Here is a 10,260-nt window from a genome sequence, read left to right on the forward strand (position 1 = left end):
CTCATTCTCCCCTACCACCGTCATAGGGAAATCAGAATGGAAGGTAGCTTTGACCTTTCCAGACAGAGGCCTATGGAGGGAGGCTTGGAAAGGGTCACTAACCCCAGTCCATTCTGCATTTCTCAAGAATGGAGATGGCCATGTCTAGAGGGAAAAGTGGGTGGCTTATAGGTGGAATATTTACTCATTCGACTAACAAGAAATTATTGAGCACCTACTGTGTGCTGAACACAGTGAAAGGCCATACAGCAGTGAGCAAGACAAAGTAGATCCTTACTGTCATAGAGCTTATATTCTAGCCAGGGGAGACCATCCTAACCAAAGAATTTTAGTATATATGAGCCACAAGAGCAAGGGGAGAACTTAGGTATGGTAAGATGCTTAGAAGCGACCCAAGGGTGGTTGGGGTGGGGAAGTCTTTAACCAGAGTGGTCAGGAAAAGCTTCACTGGGAAGGGGCCTTTTGAGCTGAGACTAAATGGTGAGAAGCCTCCAGCCATGTAAGATATACGGGAATAATGTTCCAGGCAGAGAGGACAGCAAACACAAAAACCCTGAATCAAAAACAGGACGGGAGTTTCAGTAACCACAGGAGGCCAAGGTGGCTGGAAATACAAGGCGGAAGGGAGAAGGTAGGAGAGGAGGTGGGGAGAAGGCAGAGGCCTGTGCACAACCTTGCAGGCCACACAAAGGGTTTGGATTGTATTCTAAGATCAGTGGATGGCCTTGGGAGGGTTTTAAAGCAGAGGAAAGGCACAATCTGGTCTAGATTTCTAACAGCTCCCAGTGGATGCTGGAGGAGAAGGAGCATGGGAAGGCCTGAGTGTCAGCCCAAGAGATGACGGTGGCTAGCCCTGAGGGGGAAGGGTGGATATGTGTTTTATGGAGTGAGACTACAGAAACTTTGCAATGAGCTGCATGTGGGAAACAGGGCGTCTGGTTTTGGGGGCTGAGCTCCTCGATGCTGATGGGATCATTTATTGAGATGGAAGACTCAGGGAGGAGTGGGAGGTGTTAGAGGGGAGCCACAGTTGTGTGACTATGAGCTTCAAACCTGGCTGCTCAAGCATCCCCACCTCTCCAAAGGCCCGAGAATGCCCCAGGATAGGGCCCAGTCAGGGCAGGGGAGTCAGTGGGGACTGAAGACTCCCAGCTCCAAGCTGAGGCTGCACATGCTTGTGCCCCCCAGCTTTGCTGGGTACCATCCCGGGGACTGCAGGCCAAACCTTGCCATGCTCCTCACGCTGCAGGTGCTCCTGGTACCTGTGTCCATTGGCCTGCTTCTCCTCAGTCTGACCATCTTCTGCTTCTACCCCCTCAATGAGGAGTAAAGGAGGGAGAACAAGGCCAGGATGGAGGAGGCAAAGTGAACCTGGAGGCCTAAAGGTTGTCTGGGGTAGGGGCAATGCCTGGGGCAATGAGACCACGCCAGACTCCACATTCGTGCCCGCCCCCTCCTTCCATGCTCTGTGACTGGCTGCTGGTCACTGATTTGCTGTGTGACCTTGGGTAAGGCCCCTTTTCTCCCCCTTCCTCAATTTCCCTGGATGTAACATGTGTTGGACGTCAGTGGTCTGCAGGGACCTTCAAGACAGACACGTGTGTGATGGTGAGAGGGCTAGAGGGCTGCTGCAAGAGCCAAACCAGTTTCTAGTCAGTGCAGCCTCCATGGGGAGGAAGTATCACCTGCCCTGCTGCTTCTGGGACATCTTTTCTGAACCATTCCCAATCATTCCCTAACTTAAAGAAGCCACACCACCTCCGTATAGGTCCCAGGAACAAAGCCACACCACACAGGGCAGATTCATCCTCCCCAACTGGGCAGGAGCCAGAGGAGTCGGTCTGGTTGGCCAGGAGAGGCAGGAACATGTCTGAGGAGCATCCCACTACAGCCAGCTTTATGAGCAGAATCTAATTCCCTTCAACACACCGTCTTCCTGGGCATCAACTATATACCAGGCCCTGTCCTTGGGATATAGCAGAAGAACAAAACAAAGAGCAGATCTCTTGGAGGTTTTATTCTGGCCAAGGAAAACTCAAAATAAACAAATCTATATATGAGAATGTACCAGAGAGTTGTAAGTGCTCAGAAAACTAAGCGGGACTAAGTGGGCAGGCAGGGGGCACTACTCTAGACAGGATGGTCAGGGATGGTTCCCTGAGGAGGTGACATTGGAATTGATCATTGAATGATGAGAAACCAGCCGTGCCAAGATCTGGGGGAAGAGTGTTCTAGGCAGGAGGAACAGCAGGTATATATGAGAATGTACCAGAGAGTTGTAAGTGCTCAGAAAACTAAGCGGGACTAAGTGGGCAGGTAGGGGGCACTACTCTAGACAGGATGGTCAGGGATGGTTCCCTGAGGAGGTGACATTGGAATTGAGCATTGAATGATGAGAAACCAGCCGTGCCAAGATCTGGGGGAAGAGTGTTCTAGGCAGGAGGAACAGCAGGTACAAAGGCTCTGAGGTGGGACCACATTTGGTGTGGGAGAAGCCCTCAGTTTGGAAGGGAAAGGCTCTCCAGTTCATACTGTCAGGATGTCCCCTCCCACGAGGGAGTTGGCCCCAGCCCTTGAGATCAACCCATCTCTCATACTTTTTCTCCAGGGACTTGCTCTGACATCAGCTGTGATGCCAGGTTTTGTCTGACCAAGTGAAGCCAGAGTTCCAGTCACCAAAACCTTGAGGACAGGGAAGAGTTGAAGGAACCAAGAACAGGAGGCATCATGTTTCCCTCAGACCCTACTAATGAGCAGACAACCTGCCTCATTCTCCGAGGATCCTGACCAGAGCAGACTTGAAGGAGGAAATGCCCTCGGAGGGGAGCTTGGGACACGACGGTGGGAAATCCAAACCTTGGATCTTGAGGTCCCGTGGGGATAACAACACATCTTTGCAGGAGCCTCCAAGTCCAGCCTCTCCATGAGTGGTCCGTTCCCCCAGGGCAGCAGTACCTGCTCGAGGAACCCACCATTGAAGATCTATGACTTATCAGCTTTGGTGGTTCAGAATCCAATTGCTGGGTTTTGAGAGTTGCAGAGAGAAAGACTCATAATAAACTTAGCAGAGACCAATGTAAAAATCAGGCACAGATATATAGTTTTCAATAAGAAACTTGCATTGTTTAAAATTCCAGTCAGCTGAATGTAACAAAATCTGAGTATGTGGCATAACCAAATAAGGGGTTTACTTTTTTCACACAACAAATCTGGAAGTAGGCACTCCAGGTTCAGGGGAGTGAAACCAATATCGTAAAGACCCATGCTCCTTCCAACTTCCTGGCATGGGATGTTTATCCTCAGGGATACAAGGTGGCAGCTGCACTCCAAGAAAGCAGTACACTAGGCAGAAAGAAGGGCAATGGGTGAAAAACTGAGCAGAATACCCTCCAAGTCTACTTTTTTCCCCCTTTTTTAAAGCAGGAATACAATGGCTTTTCCAGAAGCCCCAGCCAGGAGACTTCTGCTTACATCTCATTAGCCAGAGCTGTTTACATGGCAACCCCTAGCTGCAAGAGAGCCTGCACAAGGGTGTGGGAGTAGGAGGAGTTGTGAGTTGGTGTTTTACAAGTGCTTCTTTGCTCTGCACAAAATCTGGTATATTTGTGAGGAAGAAGAGAGGGACTTGGGTAGATGGCAACATCTAGCACAAAATCTAACTATCCAGTACACCAAATACTCTTGTTCACTGGTTAAGGCATTCCCTCCCAGTAGATGAATCTAGATGGGGAGATAACTTATGAGATTTATTAATAAATTTTGATTCAGAACCAGAGAGTTAGCTAAAAACAGTGACAGCAGGTGGTTATGGTGTGCTTATCGTGTGTGTCTATGTCTGTGTCACTGCTTCTGACTCAGGAAGCAAGGTTTAAAGGTGAAAATCATGGTGCTGATAACACCAAGGCCCCAGGTTCAATACCTGTACTAGCCAGCCACTAAAAAATGAAAGTAAAAATGAAAATCTTTTGCAGAATTTTGAAGGTCCCTACAAAAGTGTATTGTTGAGGAGACTCTCAAACATACCTGGTGTGACAGAGGCCACTAACTCTCCTTGCCAGGTGCACTCCCCAGCCTCCCTTGCAGTTGGGTGTAGCCATGTGACTGTATTCTCAGCAGTGGGAGTGATTGGTACCACTCCAGGCCTGACCAGAAAGCCTCCCATGCCGACTCCTCCACACTCTTTCCCCCTCCCCTCGAGCTGAAGTGGCAATGATAGAGTGACCTTGGCAGCCACATGCTGAAGATGGCAGACTCGAAGCAGCCTGAGTCCTTGAATGGCCATGTGGAGCAGAGCCTCAACCCCCCCCTGCTGGAGCATTTGCCCTGGAATGTTCCATGAGAGAGAAATAAACATTCTGTTGTGTTTAAGTGCTTACATTATGGGTCTATTTCTTACGGTTGTTTAGGCCACCTTAATCATGACCTTAGCCATTTAGTTATTGAGTTCTCTAACTTGGAAGATGTTCATTCTCCCACCTCCCTGTCACACTTTCTGGCAATGGCCCATTGCAGTTCCTGACCATTGGGAGAGTAGTCAATTTCCACACTGGGCATCAGGGGAGAAGCAAAAGTCTGCTTCCCCCGGGACTCCGTCCCTTGCCCCTCAGAGTGAAAACATTTTATTCATGGAGGAGAACGGTGGATTTACATATCACACACACACACCACAGACTCCCCTGCTGCTTGCCTGAGGACAAGATGGGGGGACAAACCGGTTCTGTTGAACTCACAGGAGGCACAGGGTCTCCAACATGGCACCTTCTGAAGACCTGTCGAGAATAACGCAGTCATTCTGAATTGATGCCTTTCACGGTGAGTTTGGAAACTGACCCCTGGGATAGATTCCAGCTCCCCTGTAATTGACAGTGGTCCAGAATGACTGGGAAATGTCTCCAAGCCCTTCCCAAGAGCCTCTCGGGCACACGGGGCTTTATAGAGGGGGTAGCACATCCCAGTCCCGATCTCCTTTCACCCCACCTCACCACCAGTAGGGAGGAGGCCCCAGTGCATACCATCTCCCACCCCTGCATAGATCCCTCCCTTGTACTTCATTCACCAGCCCCTGTTTGAGTCTATACAATGTGCCAGGCACTGTTCTACAGTCAATCATTGCAGCCTCAGCAGGCCCTTTCCAGTACCCTGGACAAGCCCCTTCTCTTCTGTGGAGAGAAGGGAAAGGAGCTTCCTGAATCACTTGGCAATATTGGCAACACCAGATCCAAAGCCCAGGACTCCTGTCTCCCTGCTCACAACTCTTCCCACTACATCACCCACCTCACCGAGAAACTTTCGAAGGATCCTCTGTGTTTCCTCCTGACGTGAAGGGCTCACATTTGCAGGGGAACTGCTGGTGCCCTGACGACCTTGCACATATCCACTGAGGCCACGGGGCAAGGCTTAACCACAGCTGACCTACTCCTTGGTGGAATGCCCTGTGATGATCACCTGTCCATGAGAAGTCAGGGGGGCTTGTGAGGGGCTGCCACAGGCTGTTTCTCCCCCACCTCCCTACCTCCAAGGAGACTGTCGCTGGCCGTCTCTCATCTGCCTCACTGGCTCTGATGAGGTGGAGCTTCCCACTTCGCCTCTTCCCCTTAGGGTACAGCTGCAGGCTATAAAACCTCGCAGCTGCAGCATGGTATTGGCTCCTCGGCAAGGGCACCCCATCACGCCTGTCACAAGTCATCTGGCACCTTCTGTGTCAGTGTCATCCTGTGCTCAAGGGACATGGGGAGCTGATACCACTACTATCTTGTACTTAAGTAATAATGTAAATAATTACTTAAGTAATTGCTGTCTATTTAAGTAATAAATGGTCTCCATCCCTTTGGGCTTGATGTGTTCCTGCCAGCTACATCTATGGCAAAGTGGCAAGCTAACCCAGCAGCTTCTGATACTTAGAATCTGCCAGTCAGCCTGGCAGTGTTACTTTTCTGTCAGCATGGTTGTCCCCTCTGAGGGCCACCTGTGGCACATTCCCTCATCCTAAGTTGTCCTTGCCCACCACCCCTCCTCAGTATCCAGCCACTGGGGGCCCATAGGATCCAGGGTTGATTACTCAGAAGCCTGAACCAAGGAGCCTTTTTCAGGCTACCACATGTAGCAAAGACAATCTTTTAGTAATTTTTTAAAAAGCATACCATGCTCACCAAACCAAATAATGGTCCTAGGTGGGTCCTCTTGCCCACACCGCGTCCATGAGAGCAGACCATGGGGAGTAGCATTTGTTTTCTCCTGCTGTGGCTCTAGCAGGCAGAGGAAATAGCAGAGCCACTGGAGCCAGACAGACCTGGATTAGTTTCCTGAGGCTATTGTAGGAAATTACCTCAAACACGGTGGCTTATAACAACAAAAATGGATTGTCTCACAGTTCTGGAGGACAGAAGTCTGAGATCAGTATCACTGGGGTAAAACCAAGGTGTTGGGAGGCCATGTTCCCCCTAGAGGCTCTATGGGGAAATCTGTTTCTTGACTCTTCCACAGCATTGGGCGGCTGTCATCCTTCCTCGGCAGCACTGCAATATTCAAGGCCAGCATCTTCAAGTCTCTCAGTTCCATGGTCACATCCCCTTCTTTTCTGTGTGTGTGTGGCAGGGGGGTAAGGGAGGGAAATCTTCCTCTGCTTCCCTCTTATAGACATACAATTGCATTTAGGGCCCACCTTGATAATCCGGGATAATCTCCCCATCTCAAGATCCTTAACTTAATCACACCTACAAAGGCCTTGTTTCCATGTAAGGTAATGTTAACAGCCTCCAGGAATTAGGACCTGGTTTCTTTGGAAGGCTATTTTTCAAGCAAATTACCCATTGTCATGAAGCCTCAACTTTCCCTTCTGTAAAAGGGGTTTAATGACAGTGATGTTGGGATGAAGATTATATAAACCACGTATGCAAAACACCTCCCACTGCAGTGCTTGCACTTGAGTCAGCTACCTGTGACCTTGATAGATGATGAAGAGCCCCTTCCCTGACCCCCAAAGGCCGGTGAGACCCCTGTCCTGGCCCTCGGTACACACTGCTTTATGACTACTCCTAGAACCATGGGTCACTGTTTGTGGCCATCATGATCTACTGATCACAATTCCCAGTCCAAATATCTGAGAGCACACGAGTCTAAGGACTATTTTTGCTCTCCAAAGCCATCTGAGAGATATAGTTTAGCTTAGATCCACACAGAATAGGAATTTCCTAGACATTGAGAGAGCTGAGGAGGACAACAGAACAGAAAGTTTGCTGTCGGGGTGACCCAGGAAATCTCAGCTTGTGTGAGCACATAGCTGTTGAAATAGCACAGAGAGGAGAGTCAAGGGAACAGAAGATTCTGTTCTCTTCCACATTTTTTGAGAAAGCCAGATCATGCAGGGCCTTGTAAGGCACCTGAATTTTTTCTGAGTGCAACAGAAAAGCTCTGCAGGCATTTTTTTTTTTTTTTTTTTTTTTTTTTCTTGAGCAAGCAAGGCTTTATTGGAGCTTGTGCCTAGGCACAAAGGAGACAGTACAGAAGGGAGGTCCTTTGCCTGGCTCCCAGAGAGGGAGATTGGGGAGAATCTTAAAGGGGCTTAGGCAGGAAAGGGGTTATGTCTAAGTATGCGGAGGTGGAGATTTCATGGCACTTGTGCGTTTGGAGATCATGCTTCTTCATGTATCACATGTCTCATTACCATGTTAAATATCTGCTCCTGAGCATGATTTTTAATATTACAATGAAGGAAAAAGTCAGTGAAAGGTCAGCACTGGAGTCCATCTTGACAGGCCAGTTTGGTCTGGTTCCTGCAGCTGGGTCTTCTGTTTTAGGTAAATACCCTGCTCCAGCATTCCTGCAAGATACAGCTTCAGAGATTTATGGCTTAACCTTCCCTTACCTGGGTATGGGTTGGATTCCTGTGGCTGGGAAACTATTTGTCTCCTCCCTTTGTAGTCATGGGTAAGGGGTCTGAGTCCAGTCCCTATTCTGTCTCATTCCCCCCTGAGAGATTTTATCCTCCTTAATATTAAGGAGAAAGGGGCCGGAGGTCTCATTCTTCTGAAACTACTTCCTGCTGTGCGTGGATGTTGGCTTTGCCTATGTTCCAGAGGCACAAACATCTCTCGCTGACTGTTCTAAGGACCTGTAAGGACCCGGGGCCTCTTGTGAGGTTACAGGTTGGAATCTTTGCACCACCACCATCTTGACATGAAACTCATAACAGACATTTTTAAAGGTTTTCTAAGAAAGTCTGTTCTGGAACTGTAATACCTTTCCTTTGGGAGCTAAAAGTGGGATTAAACTTCCCATGGACTCCTGGGACATACCAAAATGGTTCTCTCCCATTGAAGCTCCACTTTCCCTCTTGGCCCAAGCTTGGATCACTAAGATTCCAGGTGTCCTCATTTCAGGAATCAGAGGCTTCTGTTGTGCTAGTGGTTTTCAAAGTGTTGTTTCCAGAACAACAGCATCACTTGGGAACTCATTAGAAATGCAAATTCTCAGGTCACACCTCAGATGTACAGAATGAAAAACTCTTGGGGTGAAGTCCAGCAATCCACTCTCTACCAAGTCTTCCAAGTGATTCTGATGCAGCTTAAGTTTAAGAACCCACTATAGTCATTACACACACACACACACACACACACACACACACACACACACAGACACACACACACACAAGGCAACTGATTAACCAGCGTGATTCTGATGCAGCTTAAGTTTAAGAACCCACTATAGTCATTACACACACACACACACACAGACACACACAGACACACACACACACAAGGCAACTGATTAACCAGCAAGTGCAGCCTTTGGAGATCAAGTGATCTGTGAATTTGGGGATCATATTACTCAAGAATCATTTAGTTGCAAGTGGTAGAAAGTCTGATTCAAAGTTTCAAAAGGAAGAATTTATTGGCCCATGTAATAGAAAGCTTAAGGGTCATCTAGATTCAGACACCACTGGATCTACTATAATTAGGGCTCTGTTTTAACCAGTCACTGCACCTACAAGATTCCAGGATTAACTCTGTGCTATGAACTGAGAAGTGTCTCCCTAAAATTCATATGTTGAAGCCCTAACCCCCAATGTCATGGTATTTGGAGATGGGGTCTTCGGGAGGTAATTAGGTTTAGATGAAGTCATGAGAGTGGGGTCCTCATGATGGGATTAGTGCACTTATGAGAAGAGACACCAGAGGGCTGCTTATGTTCTCTCTCTCTCTCCTCCCTCCACCCCCCTCCCCATATGAGGGCACAGCAAGAAAGCAACCTCTATGAGCTAGAAAGAGAGCCCTCACCAGAACAAAAAACTGCTGGCACCCTGATCTCAGACTTCCAGCCTCCAGAACTGTGAGAAAATGAATTTCTGTTGTTTAAGCCACCCAGTTTATGATATTTTGTTATGGCAGATCAAGCTAAGACGCTCATTTAGACCATATATCGTTATGGTCTGAATGTTTGTGTCCCTCCTAAAATTCATATGTTGAAATCCTGACTCCCAAAGTGATAGTGTTAGGAGGTGGGGCCTTTGGGAGGTAATTAAGTCATGGAGGTGGAGCCCTCTTGAATGGGATCAGTGCCCTTATAAAAGAGGCTTGAGAGAGTCCTCTCATCCCTTCCACCATATCAGGACACAGCAAGAAGGTACCATCTATGAGCCAGAAAGCTGGCCCACCCTAGACACAGAATCTGCCTTGATCTAGGGCTTCTCAGCCTCCAGAACTCGAGAAATAAATTTCTGTTGTTTATAAGCCACCCAGCCTATGGTCTTTAGTTATATCAGCCCAAATGGACTAAGACATATACCCATCCCTCAGTCAATCACTGTATCTAAAGAGATGCACAGCTCTAGCTGGCCAGGCTTCAGTCACATGCCCACCCCTGGAGGCGAGAGTGGCCTTAGTCCTATTCCAACATTACAACTGAAGAGAGGAGGAGGACTGGTCCCCCAAATGAATACCAAAGTGCTGTTACCAGAAAAGACAAACACTCCCAAATGTCCATCGTAGCAAAGCAGAAGATTTTTAACGAAGCATCTCTGTTCGACTAGTTTCACCTGAGCCTGTTTTGTGCAGTACAAAGCTCAGTCCCAGTCATTCCCTGATATAGCAAAGCATCTCACCTCCCTGTCCTGCTTCCCATCAAGTTTAGCACCTTCAGAGTTGGGCTCCTGCACCCACTTCCACTAGCAGAAAAGCCAGTTCAATTCTTCTTCCCATTTCAGGGTCTCTTTCACTCAATACACAGAGCTCTCCAGAAGATGAAAGTTTCGACTCCTGGAGG

This window comes from Galeopterus variegatus, unplaced genomic scaffold, assembly GCF_000696425.1.
Source record: "Galeopterus variegatus unplaced genomic scaffold, G_variegatus-3.0.2 Scaffold6597, whole genome shotgun sequence".
NCBI lineage: Eukaryota > Metazoa > Chordata > Mammalia > Dermoptera > Cynocephalidae > Galeopterus > Galeopterus variegatus.